At 32.5% G+C, this 22440-nt stretch overlaps 1 long non-coding RNA gene and 1 pseudogene across 1 annotated transcript; both read right to left on the bottom strand.

Annotated features, from left to right (window-relative positions):
- Positions 1 to 3343: 3343 nt before the first annotated feature.
- On the bottom strand, positions 3344 to 18322 carry LOC115979680 (annotated as a pseudogene).
- A 2647-nt stretch (positions 18323 to 20969) lies between these two features.
- On the bottom strand, positions 20970 to 22039 carry LOC115982690. Its single transcript, XR_004089704.1, has 3 exons — positions 21750 to 22039; positions 21289 to 21400; positions 20970 to 21108 (listed from the first exon to the last, which is right to left on the bottom strand). It is a non-coding gene; the product is annotated as an uncharacterized LOC115982690 (long non-coding RNA).
- Between the last annotated feature and the right edge of the window lie 401 nt (positions 22040 to 22440).

Here is a 22440-nt window from a genome sequence, read left to right as displayed (position 1 = left end):
CGATCTCCTTTTGCATGTTCTTCTTTCAATTTATATACCACCCTCTGTATTCTATCCTCACCGCACACGTGTAAGTTGGGTTCGGTGGATTTCTTTTTTGTCCCATCTAGCACCTCTTGGAACTTCCTATGGGCAGCTGTAAGGCTGCCTCCTTACTGTTCAGGTATCACCTCCACATTAATGCGGCCAGAGAGTTGGTTGAGAGGTAATTAATGCGGAGGCAGTTGTAGTTTTAGATATTTGTTTTGTCTTTTCTCTTTTACCCTTGGTCTGATATCCTATCTTCAGTGGTGACATAATTCTGAGATCCGGTTGCAACAAGGCCACGTCCTGATCATCCTCGGAAGTATACTGCCGAGGAATATGGCGTCCTCGGACGAATACAGAACTCCACCTTGGTGATATTGACTGGTGACCTGACTTGGCCTCCTCGGACGGATACGCATCCTCGGATGGGCCACAGGCCCAACGATTCTGACCTTAATGGGCTTGTTGACAGACAAGCCCCCACATATACTAATATACTTTTTCTAAACTCTGCCCGTTTAATCATTGATTGTACTCTTTTCTTTCTTTTCTGTGTGTTCACAATTTCAAATCCCCTGTTATCAGTCAAGTCAACAACTTTTCCTGGGCCACCCTCAAGGAAATTTATTCCTTTTCCCGTTACTTTTTTGACAGCTTTTGCGTGGCACAAGTAATTGACTACCATTCCCCCACTTTTACTCCTTTCCTTTATTGCACTTTATTATTTTCCACTTTTAGAGCACTATTATCAGGTGTGCCAAATGCCAAATATTTGGCATTTGGCACACCAAACAACAAAAATAGACCCTCATGAGATGTGTTAAATGCCAAAAAATTTGACACACCGCTACAGTACCATCTCAAATATGAGACGGTACGGACACATGTGCTATAAATTTTTTTCCTTATTTTATTCTCTTCTCTCTCTCCGCGGCACAGTTCTCTCTCTTTCTCTCCTTTTTGGTCTCCATCTCTCCTCTCCATCTCTCCGTCTCTACGCCCCTTTCTCTCTCTCTTTTTTTTTTTTTTCCCTGAGAAGGCGATTCCGATCTGAACCTCTGCTCGCCGATTGAAGCTCACCAATCTGAACCTCTGCTCGCCGATCTGAAGCTCTGCTCGCCCAGGGGTGGTCACCGATCTTTGCTCGTCGTCCTCCACAGTCACCGTTCTTTGCTCGTCGTCCTCCACAGCTCTTGCCGCCAATCTCGTTGCCGATGGTTGGTTGAGTTTGGTCATTGATTGATCTATTGGGTTGGGGTTTTGTTGAAGATTTTGAGTTTTTTTTTTTTTTTTTTTTTAAGGTTTTTGGATTTGAAATTTGTTGGAGGATCCGGTGATTGTGGTTGTTATGGCGGTGGTTGTAGTGGTGGTTGTTGTTGTGGCAGTGGTTGTAGCAGTGGCTGTTGGACCTGGTGGTGACTGAACTGTGCATTTGTATTTTTGCTGTGTTTTGGATAAATATATTATTTTAATGTGTAGGAATATTATTTTAATGTGTAGGAATATTATTTTAATGTATAGAATTGAAGAATAGAACATCTGATAAATGATATGTTGTAAAATGATGTTCTAAAATGATAAAGTGGGTTTTTGGTGTGTTAAAATGGCATTTTTTTTAGAGAGCTAATGAGAATGCTCCGAGGGTGTGAGAAATGAAATTGTGATGTCATTGTATTTTCCTTTCATGCGTTGGATCAAAATTAGTATTAGCCAAACTAGATTTCTTTGGAGCATGTTACGAATAAAAAAGGGATAATTACACTTTGCCCACCTGTGGTTTGTCTCTAATTCTATGTGCCTATCCATGGTTCAAATTTTGACACTTTGCCCACCTGTGATTGTCACTGTTAATGTGCCGTGTACCCACCTCTCCCTTCCCGTTACTCTAACACAAAAATATGTAAAAACTCACTCTCATCTAGATCAAAACACTCTCACTCAAATCTTAAACATGAAGAACATACCCAAATTTTGAAACTTGAGTTGGCTCACTAAACCCAAAACATGAAGATTAACCGAAAACTAAGATGAAATAGCATTATGCAAAACAAAAGTAAAGGAATCATACAAGAGAGAATAAATTATTCAAATTTCCTCAACCAAAGATTTCACTCTCATTCTCTTAAATTATTTAGGACCCGAAATACCTGAACTATCAGGAATTTTAATTTTTGGAAGCCCAGAAGAACAAAATTCATAAGATTGAACAATTCAATTTCTTTTCTTCTCTTCCACTACTGAGCATCCAACAAAAAAAAAAAAGCGAAAGCTGGAATTCATTTGAGAAAGCTCTAATCACTGATAATTACAAAGTCCACGGCAGAACTCATTTTCCCAAGACAACCCTCTCTGCCTCGTCACCTCCGATCTCCCCTCCCATCTCAAAAACGATGAGAACGACCCGTTTGAGCCCACCGGGTTCCTCACCGCCTTCTCTACCTGGTCCATCGAGCCCAACCCCCTCTTCCTCCACTCCTCTCTCTCTTTCTCCGGCCACCTCGCCGAACTCGAGCGAACTCTCGAATCTTCTTCTTTGTCCTCTTCGTCGTCGACCGTCGTGGTCGAATCTTCTTCTTCGTCCTCAAAATTTCCAAACTCTCTCTCTCTCTCTTTCTCTGAAACTCAAATCGAAACCCTAGCTCAGCCACAATGAACCACTACCACATCTACTAAGCCATTGGCAGAGGCAAATATTAGGTACCGTTCTTGCTCAAATCGAAGTTTCTATTTTTAAATTTTCCCAATTATAGTAACTTAACCTAGTTTGATTTATTTATTAATGTGTTTGTTTGTTTCCAATTTTTGGTTCACTGGATGAGAAATATTAATTTTTGGGTTTAATTTTTGGTTAATCTTCAAGATTTCTGGATTTAGTTTTAGGGTATGTTCTTCTACTTTTCTTCAAACTCATTAAACCCAGAACATGATTATGGGTTTAGTTTGGGTACAATTAGTTTGAACATGAAAAACTAAAAAATCTGGGTTTAGTTTTTGGTTAATCTTCATGTTTTGGGTTTAGTGAGCCAACTCAAGTTTCAAAATTTGGGTATGTTCTTCATGTTCTTCATGTTTGAGATTTGAGTGAGAGTGTTTTGATCTGGATGGGATTGAGTTTTTACATATTTCTGTGTTAGAGTAACGGGGAGGGAGAGGTGGATACATGGCACATTAACGGTGACAATCACAGGTGGGCAAAGTGTCAAAATTTGAACCACGAATAGGCACATAGAATTAGAGGCAAACCACAGGTAGGTAAAGTGTAATTATCCCAATAAAAAATCTTGTCTATTTAACTCAATAAACTTTGAAGTCTGGACTAAATATCTCCATCAAATATCCTCTCACTTGCTTTTGATGCCTGAAACATTGAGATAAATACAACTAAGCATTCAAAATGGTTTAGTCCAATATTTTGTCCATTCAACTCAATTGGACTCCAATTATTTCAGTCACAAACAGTTTTAAGGTTCTCAATTTTCATAAAATGTACCCATTTGGATTCAAATGATTTTGGCGTTTGCGTTTGCGTTTTTGTTATGTGTTTTTCTCTTCTTTTTCTTCTTTTTTTTTTTTAGCTCACAATAGTTGACTTTTCTACGGTAAATAGTGCACCCATGCACTGTTTACAAACCCACAAATTCTACTTTTTAGCAATTTTTTCATTAAAAATAGGTTCCACGGCACTATTCACACATTAAAAAATTATTTTGCTACAGTGTTTTCAGTTTCAGTTTTCAATTTTAACAAAAATAAACTCAATCCAAACAGACCCTATATGATCCAGTTGAACATGAACTTTAGTTGTAGAAAGGTGTAATAATAAAAACAAATATATAGAAAGGAATAATTTTTTTGTACTAACAACCTGTTTTTCCCAATTTGTGAAACTTGTTTTAAGAGCAAGTAGAAATGCTTGTACAGTAGTCCAAAGATCCCTTCCTTTCAAGTGTACAACGAAGGCCAAAACAACACCGACTGGAACCACAAACAGATAATATGCCCCAAGATTTACATAGGCTCCTTTATCCTGCCACCCACTTCCTCTAGCAACCCCTGATGCATACATAGCACGAAATAACTTTGTGAGTTAATGGCAAGCAATATCAAGAAAGAATCACAACTTCTGCATTGGCATCTTGTGCTGATCTATTTTGATGAAATTAATATGCACAATATGATTATGATGGTTATGACTATGGCATAACTACTAACTAGACATTTCCTGTTAAGGATGTAAGGCTATTTTTTAATCCAGAAAGAAATTTACTTCCAAGAGTAAACTTGTTTTAATCTTTCCGAAGCACTAGTTAATTTTTTAATTGCAAAGAAAATATTCTAAATGAAGACAATTTTTTTTTTTAATGATTGTATTTTCTTATTGAATTCTTAATAGAGTAATGCAAAAGACACAACAAAAATTATTTTTAATAAATTATAAAAACCAATAAGTTATCAAAGTTGAGTTAAATTGTTAAATATAAGAATTAAAAAGAGTAAAGACAAAAATTAATAAATAATTAAAGTATTCTAAGCAGTAATAATTAAAATTCACTTAACAGTAATAATTTATAATTTTATTATAGTAAGAGACAATAGATGATTTCTAAGATTTAATCTCAGCAACAATAATTAATATATTCATTATATCAAGAAACAATATGAATAATGAACATATAGTTTATCATTTATTTTCTGACTGGTATTATGCATAAATTTGTTCTAAAAAGTAAATCACGAGTACCGCAAGATTCATCTCCTAGTTAAGATTCATCTTCTAAAAGAACTTGTGTTAAGTTGAAAAATCTTTCTTTAAATTATAGGTTACGAGAACAGATTTCATCTTATCATTTTAGTGATCAAGATGAAATAAAAAATAAAAAATAAAAATATTAAGATTATTTATAAAGAGGTACTTGTCAATTTCTTCAATTTGAACTTGAATGATCCCCTAAAAATTATTCTTAAAGCTACCACTAATGAGAGGCTATCCAAAGCATTATCTCCCTAACAAAATAAAAGGAAAACTAATGAGGGCAGAAGAAATTGATTTGTTGGAGATATTTTATTTCAAGAAGGGAGCGACGAGGAGAAGAAATAAATGATAGGAGTATTTATGTGTGCATGAAAAGTCAGTTCGACAGTTCCTACCATGTATGATTTCTTGGTCAAAGAAATTAATGAGCATTCACATCCTCTGGTTTAAGTCAAGTGAGACAAATTCATTTTATTATCCCATCCGATTCACTTTGGGTCTGTTTGGATTGAATTTATTGTTGCTGAAATTAAAAACTAAAAACTGAAAATACTGTAGCAAAATAATTTTTTTTTTTTTTAAGAATATAGCAAAATAATTTTTAAATATGTAAATAGTACCGTGGAACCTATTTTTAGTATTTTTTAATACATAACAGTATATACACAGTACATGAACAGTACATATACTGTTCATGTTATCTCCCAAAGTCAACAAATGTAGGCAAAAAAAAAAAAAAGAAGGAGAAAACGCGCTTTGAAAACGCAGACACCGGGTTAATTGCTATCCAAACGTCCTCTTTGTGTTTGTTCGGTTTGAAAAGTAAAGTTTTTTGAGGGAATATTATTTATTGTCTTGTCTATCTTTTAAAAATATATAAATTTTTAAAACTATCTTTAAATAAATTTATTAAAAAATTAAATTATTAATAAAATAAGGATATAATAGAAATATTAGTAAATTAATGACTTTTATTTTTAAAAACATAACAATATTTTGGGATATCTCAAAATAGAATAGAGAACAAACAAAATGAAACAATATATACAAGCATATTCCAGGGAAAACGAAGAATAAATTGTATAAAAGGATTAAGGAGATGAAGGTAGTATTCGATTAAAGAAAAAACAGAGGAACCACGAAGTTTTGGCCATTTGTCTTTCAGTCAATCTACCACGCTTATACCCTTTGCTTCTTTTTGAGTATTAGATCCGGTTTCTATAAAATATCTCATTATTTTATTTATCATACCATACTATTTTGTAACACACGTAATATCTTAATTTAATAAAATAATATATTTACACCTTAAAATAATATATAATACATTAAAAAAGAGATTCAGAAGAGGGAGTGAATAAATATTTTTGGTGTATAGAACCTTGCTACGGTAGTTTCTATAGGGGTGTCAATTCGGGTTAGCATGTCGGGTTCGTGTCGTGTCGAGGTAGGGGTATTCGACTAAATGACTCAACCTTAACCCGACCCATTTAATAATCGTGTCATGATCCTTCAACCCTAACCCGACCTGTTAATAAGGCGGGTTGACCTGACCCAACCCATTTGACACGCTTAATAAACGAGTCGTGTTGGGTTGACACGAATGTAACACAACCCATTTCAACCTGCATAATATTAAATATAACATCCATCTAGAATTTTTTTTTTTTTTTTTTTACATCCCAAAAAGCAGTGCATATACCTTAAGTCTTCAACCCACATTCAAAATAATATAGTTCAACAAAAATATAACATTCATCTAGAAATAAGTTCTTTACACTCCAAAAGAAGTGCATACACTTCAACCCAAATTCAAAATAACAAAGTTTAACAAAAATAAAATAACATAGTTCAACAAAAATATAATATCCTTAGAACTCGACAGATGCTAAGTATCAATATTGAAAGAATTTGAGCAAACAGTAGACTAATCCTAACTATGACCACGATTATCATCCATAGATTCTTTGTTGATGTCAAAATTCATAACATCTTCCACAAGCTCATCCAATTTTATTTGTGCAAGTTCTATGCCAAAAAAAAAAAAAAAAAGGTATTAGTAGTTCTAGGATTTGAAAGTTTCAATTTCTAATTATATCCCTTGTAAATTTTTGTAATTACTCACTTTGCTTTTTAAATTTAAAATATATGTTGGATATAAAAGATATTAAATCTAAAATAAAATAAATATTTATTTGTTATACGAGTTAAACGAGTTGTGTTAAGTGGGTCATTTCAGGTTGACACAAATAAATTGGCGTGTCAAACGTGTCTATTGTGGATTACACGAGTTGACCTGTTTATGACACGTTTCTTATCGTGTCGCTTTCGGGTTGACCCATTTATGACCCAAATCCATTAAGGCCCAACCCTAACCCGAAAAAACCCGTGTTGGGTTCATGTCGTGTTCGCGGGTTGGGTCAAACATGGACACCCCTAAGTTTCTAAATTTAAAGGAGTATTGCAGCAGGATTGTAAAAAAAAATTAAGAACCCGCCCGAATTAAACTTGCATTTTAGTGTTCAGATTGTAAAATACAATTTTTGGGGGTTTATATTACACACCCGGGTACTGATGCTTTATTATTATTATTAGAGGTGTACAAAGTATACCTCATTTTTCTTTTTTAGTAAGAAAAGGAGGTTTCTAGTGTGGACTGTTGACTCATTGTCATCGACCTCACAACATGTGATGGTAAGAGCAACACCACAAGAACCATTGGAGTCTTGATGGAGTTATCGTAGAGAGCACAACACATTCATTAAAGTGTCACTGCTTGAACCATCTTGAGATTTGGGTTAATTGTCAGACGTTATCAATTTTTTTTTTTAAATATTCAATTTACTCTATAAGCATAAACAAACATCATTTAATACAATTTGAAAATTCTATAGCTCTTCCTTCTCCATGTTAAACTTTTATTTACTCTTTCGTGCATATAATTGAAATAACCTAATTTGTTTCCTTCTCCATTTCTAACAATTATTTATCTATATTGGCTACTAGAAATTCTTTTGCGTACATAATTGCCACAATGTGAAATATATGAGGTTAAAACAAGATATTGATAAGAAGCAAGGACTTAGAAGAGCATACTTTTTTTTTTTTTAGCGGTGTAAATTGTCCTATGAGCATCGGGAGCAAATTGAATATTTTTTTAAAAAAAAAAAATCTTAATAGCTTAGATAACCCCAATATCAGAAGCAGATTGGATTAATTTTCATTTTAATTTTTTTACTAAATAAAAAATTATCATTTAGCCTTAAAAATTTTAATTATATACTAATATACTTTTCTAAAACTCGCCTGTTAAATAATTGATTGTAGTTTGTTCTTTCTTTTTCTGTTTGCGTTCACAATTTCATATCCCCTGCAATTGTTCTCAGTCAAGTCAACACTCAACAACTTTTCCTGGGCCACCCCCAAGGAAATTTATTCATTTTCCCATTACTTTTTCAGAGCTTTTGCGTGTCACGAGTTATTGATTTCCCCTACTTTTACTCCTTTCCTTTTGTTGCATTTTCTTTTTCTTTTTTAAATCGATGGTGGAGGACTCGGTACTTTAGCGGTAACCAGCTTTCAGCTATGACTAACGAAGCTCTGCTTAATAAATTTCTTTAAACAACGTAAAAAGCACGTGCTTGCATAATAATAATAAAAAAAAAATAATAATTAAGGTCAATTTTAGATTTTGTTCATATCATAAAATAAAGATATGGATCATTTAATTTTTAAAGTATATAGAGATTTACATTAATCAAAAGAGATATTAACTCCAATATTAAAAGTAGATTGAATTATTTTTCATTTTAATTTTTTTTACTAAATAAAAAATTATCATTTAACCTTAAAAATTTTAATTATATACTAATATACTTTTTCTAAAACTCGCCTGTTAAATAATTGATTGTAGTTTGTTCTTTTTTTTTTTCTGTTTGTGTTCACAATTTCATATCCCCTGCAACTGTTCTCAGTCAAGACAACACTCAACAACTTTTCCTGTGCCACCCTCAAGGAAATTTATTCCTTTTCCCATTACTTTTTTCAGGGCTTTTGCGTGTCACGAGTTATTGATTTCCCCTACTTTTACTCCTTTCCTTTTGATGCATTTTCTTTTTCTTTTTTTAATCAATGGTGGAGGACATGGTATTTTAGGTCTCGTTTGGAAGGAGGGAATGAAATGAAATAGAAAGTAATGAAAAAAATAATTTTATAATATTTTTTCCTTCCTTTGTTTAGAATTTTTAATGAAGGGAATGGATTCAATAATTTTATAATATTCTTCATTTCCCTTGTTTGAGAGTTTTAATAGAGGGAATGAAAAATTCATTCTCTTAGTTGGGGGTTTAAGTAGAAGAGAATAGGATGGGTAGGAGGGAACACTCATTACTCTGTATTCCCTTAAAACCTCACATTTTCATTCCTCTCGAAATTATGAGGAATAGGAGGGAATGAAATTAGATTTAATAATTTTTTTACTAAAACTCCCCAAATACCCTTATATATTCAACCATTTATTTTAAAATATGGGTCTAATAGTAATATTATTATAAAATGATTCAATTTCATTCCCTCTATGTTACTCCCAAACAAGATTACTTACATTCTATTCATTTTCGTTCATTTTTATTCCTCAATTTTAAAACATCCAATCAAGGTTACTTCATTCCATTCCATTCTTTTCCCTTACTTAAATACATTCCATTCTTTTCCATTCCCTTATGATCATTTCATTACATTCTATTCCCTTCCCTTATGAACTCACAAACAAAACCTTAGTGGTAAAAAACTTTAAGTTATGACTAACGAAGCTCTGCTTAATAAATTTCTTTAAACAATGTAAAAAGCACGTGCTTGCGTGAAAAAAAAAAGGGTAATTAAGGTCAATTTTAGATTTTGTTCATATCATAAAATAAAGATATGAATCATTTTATTTTTAAAGTATATAGAGACTTACATTAATCAAAAGAGACATTAACTCCAATATTAGAAGTAGATTGGATTAATTTTCATTTTAATTTTTTTACTAAATAAAAAATTATCATTTATCCTTAAAAATTTTAATTATATACTAATATACTTTTTCTAAAACTCGCCTGTTAAATAATTGATTGTAGTTTGTTCTTTCTTTTTATGTGTGTGTTCACAATTTCAAATCCCCTGCAACTGTTCTCAGTCAAGTCAACACTCAACAACTTTTCCTGGGCCACCCTCAAGGAAATTTATTCCTTTTCCCATTACTTTTTTCAGAGCTTTTGCGTGTCACGAGTTATTTATTTCCCCTACTTTTACTCCTTTCCTTTTGTTGCATTTTCTTTTTCTTTTTTAAATCGATGGTGGAGGACATGGTACTTAAATCGATGGTGGAGGACGTGGTAACCAGCTTTCAGCTATGACTAAGGAAGCTCTGCTTAATAAATTTCTTTAAACAACGTAAAAAGCGCGTGCTTGCGTGAAAAAAAAAAATTTGATAATTAAGGTTAATTTTAGATTTTATTCATATCACAAAATAAAAATATGAATTATTTAATTTTTAAAATATATAGAAATTTACATTAATTAAAAGAGACATTAATTTTAAGAATTTTGATAATTATGTCGTAAAAAGTTAATCTCATTCACTCAAGAATTTTGATCAACCACAAAGTTAGAGTAACTATTTAACATATAAATATTTATTTAATTATAATAGGTTTTTAGTACCTACTTGCTAAAGATAATATATCTACTCTCTAAAAACTTCTAAGAATGATAACGAATATCATCATCTTCCAACAATAAACAATTGAGTTTTGCTAAAAAATTTAAAATAAAAAAAGATAACAAAAGGCATGTGTGATTGAATTTTTCATTAGATAAATTATAAGTTTTGAAAATTTAATCCTAAAAAATCAACATTCTTTAGATAACAAATAAAACACCTAACATCATCATTCTAACTTTCTAAGAATTTTTATCATTTAAAACTCAAAATACGTAAAGAAAATTTTTAGGATGTTAAAATTTAGCGGGAGTAATTTAGACATTACACAATAAAATTGTGGATATAGCACTTTTTTTTTTCACAATACTTTTTGTGGGGCCCGAAATCTGAGGTCCCAGCCCACTTGGTGTTAAGGGCCCAAAGCCCAGTCCGATAAGCCCTGCTGCTGAGGACGCTCAATGAAAGCTCCTTGAAGGCCCAAGGATGTGGCCGAGGACGACCTCACGTCCAACATCTCATAAAAACGCCTGAAGAAAAGGACAAATTCAGTACAAGAGTAGTACAAGGGAGAAAGCTGCCAACACCATAATGCGGAGCCCAGCGCTTGACAAGCCCATACTCATACCATGCTATCCAGCTTTTCCCAACCACTATGACGTATGGATTGATAAGACGAGTAACTACCCCAAACAAGGAAAAACGGACACGTAGGTGAAGAACGGGAAGGAAATACTAGTATAAAAGGGAAAGAGAGTTGAGACAAGAGAAAGGAAGAACCCTACAAAAAAAGGGAGAAAGAGTATAATGCTCCTCGGACTAAATCCGAGGAACCAAACCCTTCAAGTTATATCGATGTAAAGCCTGGCTATTCCGGCCAAACCCACTTTTGTATGAGTTCCTATGAAAATCATAACTAAACCGCCGTCCAACGACCAAGGTCCAGCCTTTCAAACTCACTCTCTACAAATCATATTGTTCGGGTCTTTTTATATACGAGACCAACGTCATCTTTGGGTCGTTAAAAATCGTGTCCTTACACTTTTATTTTTAGTTGTAACTGGTTCTAATATGATATTTTATTATTTTATTTTAACCTATATTGAATTAACACCTTAACAATTGTGAAAATATTGTGCCAATTTGTGATGTTAATATTTTATTATAATGTGAAATACCGTAAATTGGAAAAACCAAAAATAATATAGCAAATATATTACAACTTTATGCATTCACAAAAAAAAAAAAAAACAAAAAAACAAAAAAACAAAAAAAAAAAAAAAAGCAGCCATCAAAACAGTGAAAGTTGAACAAATCAAAAACTATTGTAGCTAAATTACTGTAACTTTTCTCATTCACTCTTTATATATATATATATATATATATATATATAGAAATATACATTTACAATGTAAATTTATATTATAAAAACACATAAAAATTGGCAAATGTTGTACACATTTGCAAAATTTGTACAATTTTTTTTTTTGCAAATGTATATAATATTGACTACTTTTTGTGTGTATGCAATGTAAGCTTACATTACAAGTAGAAAGTAAACATATAATGATCCTTTAAAAGAAAAAAAAACAAGCTTAAACCAAGTTGGTGAACTTGAAGGAAAAAAAAAATTTAAAAAAAAAAGAGAAAAGGAAAGAGGCAACTCACTAAACCAAAAATACTATTCATAACACTATTTATGAGCTTATTAAATGTATATAATATTTGCTACTTTTTGTGTGTATATAATGTAAGCTTCCATTATAAGTACAAAGCAAACATATAAAGATCCTTAAAAAAAAAAAAAAAAAAAAAAAACTCAAACCAAGTTGGTGAACTTGAAGAAAAAAAAGGGGGGAGAAAGGCAAGTCACTAAACCAAAAATAATATTCATAACACTATTTATGAGCCTATTCACTCTTTTTATATATAGAAAAAAGAGTACAAATCGATGACTGGAAAAAAAAAATGAACAGTACATATTGAACAAACCAAAAGCACCGTAGCTTATACCCATTCACCCAACAAGTGTCACAACATTTTCACAAAATATTTATTTTCAGTTGTGATTGGTTACAGTTTCATATTTTATTATTTTATTTTGACTTATAAGAAATTGACATCTTGATAATTGTGAAAATATTATAAAATTTATTATGTCAGTATAACAATATATATACGGGTTCTTATAAATATTTAAAAGAAAAAAAGTATAAATGAAAAACTGAAAAAAAAAAATTTTTAAAAAAACATTGTAGCTACCGTGCCACTTGAACAAACCAAAGTAGCACTATAGCAATTGTTCAAAACTTGAAAAAAAAAAAGAAAAAAAAAAAGGACTCAATAAACCAAAAGAGACACTGTAGGGGCCTTGCCTCTTTTTATATAGTTAGTAGAAAAGCTGTTCGAACTTGCTGGCTATTGCTACAAGAAAGTCAATCCGTTGAGAGCATTTACATCAATATTTTAAAATTTTTAACATTTAATACCTTAAAAATTTATTTTATCTATTATATCATCTCATTCTAAAATACATCAAATATTAAAACATCTTTTTTTTTACCATTTTGTTTAAAATAATATAAACTACTCATTAAAATAATAAAAAACAACCACACAAACTACCTCCTCCACCACAGGTATTAAAATAATATTATATTTTTTAAAAGATGAAAGTTAACTGAAGCTCAGTTGCTATTTTTTTTTTTAAAATGACATGTTTGTTGTTGCTTGCATTTTAGTGCTTTAGATGCTAAAATAGGATTATAGCATTTATACCCTCTTTGATACAAATGCTCTAATGATTCCCCACTTTCTCGGTCAAGTCAACAACTTTTCCTGGGCCACCCTCAAGGAAATTTATTCCTTTCCCCATTACTTTTTTTACAGCTTTTGCGTGGCACCAGCTATTGATTACCAATCCCCCACTTTTCCTCTTTCCTTTATTGCTTTTTCTGTTTTAAATCGATGATGGTGGACAGGGTAGTTTCGTGGTAACCGGCTATCGGCTATGACTACGAAGCTCCGCTATACAAATTATACACATTTAATTTTTTGAACCAAAATTGTAACTTGAAATAGTTGAAAATTGTGACTTTCTATGCAAAAATGGTGAGTGTGTGAATAAGTGTGTAAAAGTAAAACAGACATTTTCAGATGCAGTGGAGTTTACCACGTATGAGATATTTCCATTAATAATGAAGTTTCCTCCCTAGTTTCTTAGTTCAGAGAATTGAAGAAGAAGAAAAAAAAACATTTTTATTAGGCTAAAATTTAAGGTAAAATATAAAAATTATCATTAAATTTTGTCCAATACTTGATACTTTCAAAACTTTTAAAAGTCACATCAAAAAGCCGTTCAAAAATGTGTCTACTTCTGCTTCCTTCTTCATCTCTTGTTGATATTTATTTGTCATTTGATATTCAAAAAATATTTCGTGCATGTAATATTATCAGATAATTGTTAATTGCCTGTTTAATAAAGGAATGGATACAGCTGAAAACTGAAAACTGAAACTGAAAACTGAAAAACATTGTAGTGAAATAATTTTTAAATGTGTGAATAGTATCGTGAGACCCATTTTTAATGAAAAAGTTGCTGAAAAGTGAAATTTGTGGGTCTGTGAACAGTACATGATGTGCTGTGATTGGTCCAAAAAAATTTGAAAAGTCAAAGTTTGCGGCTACTGTTCATTGAACAGTAGCCGCAACACCCAAAACGCTCCAAAACGCGTGAAAAAAAAAAAAAAAAAAAAATGCAGACAAAACGCAAACGCAGTTTTTTTCAGCCGAATCCAAACGCTCTCTTAGTCTTAACTCTTGAATGCCTATTTTCCTTTGTTTTTTGTTTAGTGTGGCAGAAGGGTCGAACTTGGTGGCTACTGCTACATGAAACTTAATTCATTGATAATGATTCCCTCACTTTCTTAATTCTTTCCTTTATCTTTTTTACTTTCTCTAAAATTATAAATAAATAAATAACTAAAAGAGACTAGCTAATTTTTGTGGTAACCAACAATGGAACTTATAATTGAAATTTCATTTAGATGTGAATACGTGACAATTATTTGACTAGTATCCAAATCCCAAAAAATCCAGCATTGGATCTAAAGCAAATTCCTTTACTTAGAAGTTTCATTCTTAGTCTCCTTGTTTGAACTTGGGAATTTTTTTTTTTTTTCCTTCTTCTAGAAAGATGTACCCTATATGGTTTATTTTATTTTTACCTTCCTTATTGAGAAAATTATTAGGTACCTATGACATAGTGCTCAATTTTCTCCCATTCATAAGGGATCTCACCATAATTCTAACAAGCATGATTTTTTTTTTTCCCAAATAGAGGTAGAAATTTTATTGAATAGAATAATGAAAAATTACATCGAATCACTGTATGGTGCTTCCCCTTGCCATGGTTAAGGACTTAGTGCAGTAGGCTTGCTTAGCCAAACTCAGTGCTCCTCTAATGTTTCAAGTTGAGTATAAGATATTATTCATTCTTATGGGAGGACACATAAGAGTGAACAATTCCTTCGGTTGAATATATTGTCATTACTTATGACTTGCATTTTTGTATGCATTTGATTTTATAGATATACACACACACACAATTATGGATACATATATGTAACAAAAAGTTGTAGTAATTCTATCTTCACTCTTACAAAAAGAGGTTTAAATCTTAAAACTGTAAAATCTTCCACAACCAAATCATTGGGAAGAGTTCCCGTTTTTCTTCTTTCAAGTTGTGAGAAATGGAATGGTGATATTTTTGTGTTTTTCCTTTCATACTTTGGATAAAAATTAGTAGTAGCCGAACTAGACTCCTTGGGGACATCTTACAAATAAAAAATCTTGTGCATCCAACTCAATAAACTCTGAAGTCTGGACTAAATATCTCCATCAAATATCCTCTCTCTTGCTTTTGATGCCTGAAACATCAACATAAATACGACTAAGCATTGAAAATGGTTTAGTCTAATATTCTGTCCATCCAACTCAATTGGACACCAATTATTTCAGTCACAAATTGTTATAAGGTTCTCAATTTTCATACTATATGATCAATTTGAACATGAACTACTTTAGTTGTAGAAAGGCGTAATAATAAAAACAAATATATAGAAAGGAATAAATTTTTTTTTTTTTTTTTTTTGTATGAATAACCTGTTTTTCCCAATTTGTGAAATTTGTTTTAAGAGCTAGTAGAAATGCTTGTACAGTAGACCCTGTCACCATTCCGATCCAAAGACCCTTTCCTTTCAAGTGTACAACAATAAGGCCAAAACAACACCTACTGGAACCCAACCAGATAATATGCCCCAAGATTTACTTAGGCTCCTATATCCTACCAGCCACTTCCTCTAGCAACCCCTGATGCATATATAGCACAAACAAACTTTGTGATTTAATGGCAAGCAATATAACAAGAAAGAATCAGTACTACATTGGCATCTTATGCTGATCTATTTTGATGAAATATACACTATGATTACGATGGTTATGACTATGGCATAACTACTAACTAGACATTTCCTGTTAAGGACGTAATGCTATTTTTTAATCCAGAAAGAAATTTACTTCCAAGAGTAAACTCGTTTAAATATTTCCACACCATTAGTTAACTTTTTAATTGCAAAGAAAATATTCTAAATGAATAATGAACTAATGTGTATTTGATAGTATAGCTACAGTATTCACTTGAATTGATAAGAATTAAGAAGTTATAACTTTCAAAAATTTAGCTCCAAATCAAAGCCCATTACATGAGAGAAATGTGAGAAAGTTACCTGAAAGTACTGCTTGTAAGCCATCCATGATTATTGAGAGACAAAGCAAAGAACCCATATCTGCAATACGATCTACAATTTCCTTCTTACTGCTAAAGGCATAGCCCAAAACACGATGGCAGAGGGAGAGAATCATAGCTACAATAACCATCTCTGCCACTACAAGAACCATTATGGCCTTAAACAGTCATTTTAGCTACTTGTGCATTCCCAGCTCCCAACTCATTTGAAACCCGAGTGCTACAAAGTGTTTTATGCATTCTTTTTCAAAACAATTGTATAACATGCTTAGACAAGTTTAGGCGTAAGGAAACAAATTTAAGAGCAAACCTTGCTGTTGCCGCAAATCCATATGGTATGTAGTACTGCAAATTAGTAATTGTAAGGCAGCATGCAGTGAATAGAAGCATTTTATTGTAAATCTCGTACAGTAAATATGGAAAAGATACATACCATAGCGAAAGCACTGAAGTCTCCAATTCTGGATTTGGTGAAAGCCCAGAAAGCAAAATAAGTCCCTCAAACGACCACCATTCAAGACTATTATGATTGACAAGCAACAAAATGCTAAGAGACTTGATACATGTAGCCAAAAAATGAAGACTAAAAATTTCTTGAAAGAAAGAACAAAACAGAAAATTACCAAACCATTCCAGCTGAAGGAACAGCAAAACGAAAGAACTCCCTCATGCTGAAGAAGACATCCTTTGAGAATATGGCACGAGTTTTCTCACAAGCAGAAGAGTACTTCATGTATACCCCAAGCATGAGCACATCCAACAAATATGATGAAGCAGAGGCTAATGTAGCCGCACTACTTCCTAACTTTAATTTAAAAACTAGAGTCCAACAAAAAGGTATATGGAAACATAGAGCTGCAAATGAACTAAAGAGCAATGGAAGGATCAGGCTCTGAGTCTGGTAATAGCGAACTAGTGGTTGAAGTATAGCGTATGCAAACAGGTTAGGGATGAGGCATACGCAGTATTTGTGAGCTATATGTGAGATTGTTGGATCTTGGCCTATGAGTATTAGTAATTTGTCTGTGAACATCCATAGGATAGATATTGGGATACAAGCCAGAATAAGAGAGATGATGGCGGCGTAAGTATAAATTCCTAGTTTTTTCTATTGCTCTGCCCCATAGGCTTGTCCGCATAAAGTCTCTAATGCACCTGCCAACCCACACTGCTTAGCAGTCAAAAATTCACTTATGGTGATGATTGAATTAAATTCCTTAATCAGACATATCAGATTCTCAAACTAGCAGACAAAAACAACAACAATAAATATGGTTTGGATATACATTTGACAAAGAATTATGCTTTTGATTTACTAATTTATATAAGTAAATAAACAGATATTAGGCTGTTAGTTTTACGCAAGTCAATCAAGTTGATTTAGGATTGTGAAGAATCTTGAGCTCTACCAACACACCCCAAAAAAAAAAAAAAAAAACTAGTGCATTAGGATACTCTTTGCTGATTGCTTATTTGTTGAAAGTAATACAAGAATAAAAATTGGGGATTATTTTATTATATTTTTTTGGTGTGTGCACAACCTCTCAAAATAATCCCAAAAAACTGGATTTTTTTGGGCTTGTCAAACGACTTCAAGCACAAAGGTGGTCGAGTTTAAACCAGGCCAAAGTTATTCAGATAGCCAAATTATCAATTAAGCTGAAATTTTTTTGCAGCTTTACTATTGATATATATTTCATTAGTGATTGGTAAATCTATAGGTGTCAGGTGTGTCTTCTATTCTACGCTGATTAAAAAGCAGGGTTTTCAGTTTTTTCAGCTATAATGCATGCATGAAATTTATCTAGAGGAGGACAAAGGAGACAAAAGGACTTTACAATGAGACTGTAGCCAGTTACTATGGTGAAAGAAAAGACGACAGAGACCCCGGAAAGAGAGAGTTCATCAAGGTGTCCCACCATCATCAGGTAACGAACGGCAGGCTATACTGCAAGACTGAGACAGCTACCATTGGTACTGATAAAAAGCTCACCATCTTTAGCTCTTTCACAAACACCTCCCACTTCCCTTCCATTTCCTACCTTAATTCCTTCCGAAACAAACAGTGCCTATTCAGATTTTCTAGTCTGATTCAAACAATTTCAACCACTACTATTGCTATTAGCTCTTAACTCCTTTTGACCTGTTGTGTTCAACATGATACGGCTTAGATTTTATATGCCCAAATTTTAGGCTATCTCGTAGTTTGGTCCAACTGTGACCATTAATTTGGCCTCAGCAGCATATTCCCACTCACATTCTCCATAAGTTCCTATCATCTTATGCATGCAACTGTCATGTTTGCACCTGAAACGCATCCCCCCCAGATGTCATGATATACAGAACAAATATGGGATGTTCCGCAACATTTGGCAACTACAGGAAGTCAAGAAAATAACCATACTTGCCCCTCCCGAAATAAATTATAAAAAAAAAAAAAAAGAATATTAAATTTAGTTTTGGAGAAATAGAAACATATTGAATTCAAATCAACCGGCTGGAATATCAGCCAATACAATGTTTTCAATGTCTGGTGAAATAGACTCCATCCAAACTAATAAATAAAAAGAAACTAAAGCTCTCATTGCCAAAGCATGAGTTACAACATAACCTTGTCTATAAGTATGAGAGAACGAAAAACTCTGAAGCTAATTTGTTGAAGACAGAATGTCTTTGATGAGATGACCAAAAGCCGTGTGATATATATTACCTTTACGGATAGCATTGATGACAATTTCTGAGTCGCCTTCTAGTGTGGCCTCGGTGAAACCAAGCTCTTTTGTAAACTGAATTGCATGCCTAGGTGCCAAGGCTTCAAAGGTAATCATTGATGAGGGTTTAGGGATTTTTTTCAGAGAAAAGCCATTATCTCGCCAAGGGAGTTTCAGATTACAACCCCAATCCCAGCTTCACCCGAATCTTCAAAGAAAGCCCCCATCAAAATTAGCATTTACCAAACCAGCTGTAGGCGGTCTCCAGGCAGGTTTAGCAAGCCAAGCTAATTTGGCTGGTGTCCCATTAAAACGTTTGAAGTCTGAGAGATAATTACCTGCATTTTCAGCCACAAAATTCAGAGGAATAGTTGGTTCATTGAAACGGCATTTGTTTTTTTGGTTCCAAAGTGACCAAGCAGTAGTGGCAGGGATTCTAAGGGGACTGCTGTTTAGGCTTAGAATTGATTAAGGGAAATTTGAGTTGCTTAGAACAGGGAACAAGGTGTGACAAAACCTTCTTAAGAGAAATCCATCTCTTGAAAATAGTACTAGGCCAATCTATGTAATTGCATTCAAAACTAATCACAAAGTAACTACAATCTGGTACAAATTTGACATCGGCAGCCTTCTAGATACTTGACAAGTGTCTAAATCCTATTGGCTAATGCTTAAGCAATCATCCAACTAACTAACTAACTAGCATTCTAGGACGATGCAGTTGCATTGCGTAATGATTTTGCTGTTGTTGGCAGCACACCAAAGGTTGCTGCTTCTGTACAGCGAAGTCCCACACAACCAACCTTCCTCTTCATAAGAGTTCTACCCGGAAATGCCTATTAACTTAAAATTGCCTTTCACGTATAAGTCATTATACTTTTCTTTTTTCTTTTTTTCTTTTTTGAGAAAAAGAAAATTGTGAATGGTTTACCAATTAATTAATTGAGAATAAAATGTAATAATGTACCAATAATTATTTTTGAAAACACACACAAACATAGAAATACGATAAAATTCACTTTAAAGCAATGGTAAGCTTTAAAAGATAGGGTCAAATTGTTCTACACACAACACACTTTCTTAGGCAATGTAGGATAAAGCTTCTTTTTTTTTTAAAAAAAAAAACAAATATACATAGAAGGGAGATAGGATGAAGTTCTAACACAAAAGCACACCACAAACATCACTAAAAAATTATGTTAACTTTTAAAGGCTTATATAATTACTGTTTTTTTTTTTAAATCTCATTTCATGTAGTTGTGAGCCTATATGTGTGGTTTCTCAATATTAAAGAAAATGTATGTGAGCCTATATATTATTTAGAGATTTATAATAAATAATAATAATATAATAACATGACTTTTCGAGTTAACGGACGTCATAATTGAAACTGCTCTAAAAAAAATCATATATTGCCTTAAAAGCTAGTAGAATATTTTACATGTCATTAATTTCTATTACATATTTTAATGAATCATAAATTTTATTCTATATTAAACCTAATTAATCTTACAATCATGATTTTTCTTTTTCTTTTCTTTTTTTGATAGAAATATTAATTTTCTTTATATAATATTATATAGTTTCATACTTCATATATGAACAGAATCATAAATAAGTGTTATTAATAATTACATAATTATTAAATTTTTTGCTTTGATAAAAAAATATTTTGTGAAATTTTCTCATTAATTGCACAAGTTCCATGATGATGTATGAGACCACACCTGCCGGGCCTGCGAGGACTGCACCAGCACATGAAGATCCAAATTTATGAGAGAACTCTAGGTAAAACTGATTACAAGATACTTTCTTTTCTTTTCTTTTTTGTGGGCACAAAGCCCAGCGTTCAACAGTTTTCTCACTCAATTACTTGACCACACAACCCAAAGGAAACTATCTCTATAACCCAAAAGCCCATATCTCAACTGACCAAGAAACATAGTGATTCTTGCCAACATATGCTTTCGTTGCAAAGCAACATATAGATGGTCAGTAAAATTATTACGGGTATCCTCACCCCTGAAACTAAGAAATACATCGTATTTCCATTGACGTGTTGAAGAAGAAGATGGTGACGACAAAGACTCTCTTTTACACTTCATTGTAGCTGTTGGAAATTTAGATGAAAAAAAGTACAACCAATTAAAAATAAATAAAATTAAATAATTAAATAAGGGAAGAAGAAAACGATGTGAAGTGGGATTTTAGTTTCAGACAGGGAGTGAAACGGTAATAATAAATAGAGATGATTGTGTTTGTGTGTTAAAACTTAAAAGTGAGAACTTACCCATTTGTGAGAAGGAATTACAGCAGCGATGGTCTCCAAAACCTCCTGAAAACACTCCGGTTTCAGACAATCCAACGACTCCTGTTTTTCTTTTTCTTTTTTTCTTTTGTATCTGTTTTTCCAAAGAAGGGACGACTGAAAATTATTTAACTATAGGAAATGAGACAAAGATAATTTAATAGATTTTCTTTTTTTAAAAAAAGACTACGGAATTTAAGCACTCTTATAAAAACTCTAATCTTAGAAAGCAAACTTTTGTTTGAAGCTTTATTCATTCATTTCGTTGGTAATGAGAAAACCAACTCGAGGTTCAAACCTTGAAACAAACAAAAGTTGAAACTCTTGCTTCACGGCAATTAGGAAGAAGAAAACAAGTTGATATGGATTTTTCATTTCAAGAAAAAAAAAAATTGAAAGGGAAGAAATAAAAGGGATGAATAAGTGTGAAAAATGACACTTACATATTTGGAAATTGAAATTAGAGAAGACCAACTGTGATTGTAATGCTCGAAACCCACTTGAAACAAAGCCGGATCCAATTGATATTTATAGGCTGTTTAATAAAGGATTGTACTCTGTTCTTTCTTTCTCCGTGTGTTTGTGTTCACAATTTCACATCCCCTGTTTTCAGTCAAATGCCTTTTCCCAGTCTCAGTTGCCTTTTCCCATTACTTCTTCTTTTTTAGAAACAGAGTAGTTTCACGGTAGCCAGCTATGAATATGAAGCTGTTTAAATTTCCTTTTTTTTTCAGATGTGGTGGGCATACTGCGTATGAGAATTGAAGAAAGAAGAAAAAAAAAAAATTATTTAGGTAAAATTTATGGTAAAAAATAAAAATTATCATTAGATTTTGCGATACTATCAAAACTCTTTAAAGAGTACAAAGCTCACATAAAGCCATTAGAAAATTTGTTTGCTCTTGCTTTCATCTCCAATTTTTATTTATTTATTTTTTTTTAAGGTTAAATTGCAAATTACACTCCTAAAGTTTGGGGTTGATTGGATTTTACACCTTGAAGTTTCAGAATTTGGATTTTACTCCCTAACGTTTGAGAGTGTTTAGATTTTATACCCTGATATTTCAGAATTTGGATTTTACCTCATATTTTAGGGGTGTTTGGATTTTATTCCTTAAAGTTTTGGGGTGTTTG

The sequence above is a fragment of the Quercus lobata genome, chromosome 3 (genome assembly GCF_001633185.2).
Source record: "Quercus lobata isolate SW786 chromosome 3, ValleyOak3.0 Primary Assembly, whole genome shotgun sequence".
NCBI classification, from domain to species: domain Eukaryota; kingdom Viridiplantae; phylum Streptophyta; class Magnoliopsida; order Fagales; family Fagaceae; genus Quercus; species Quercus lobata.
Note: the sequence above shows the minus strand (reverse complement) of the source record. Positions and strands in the feature narration are given on the sequence as shown.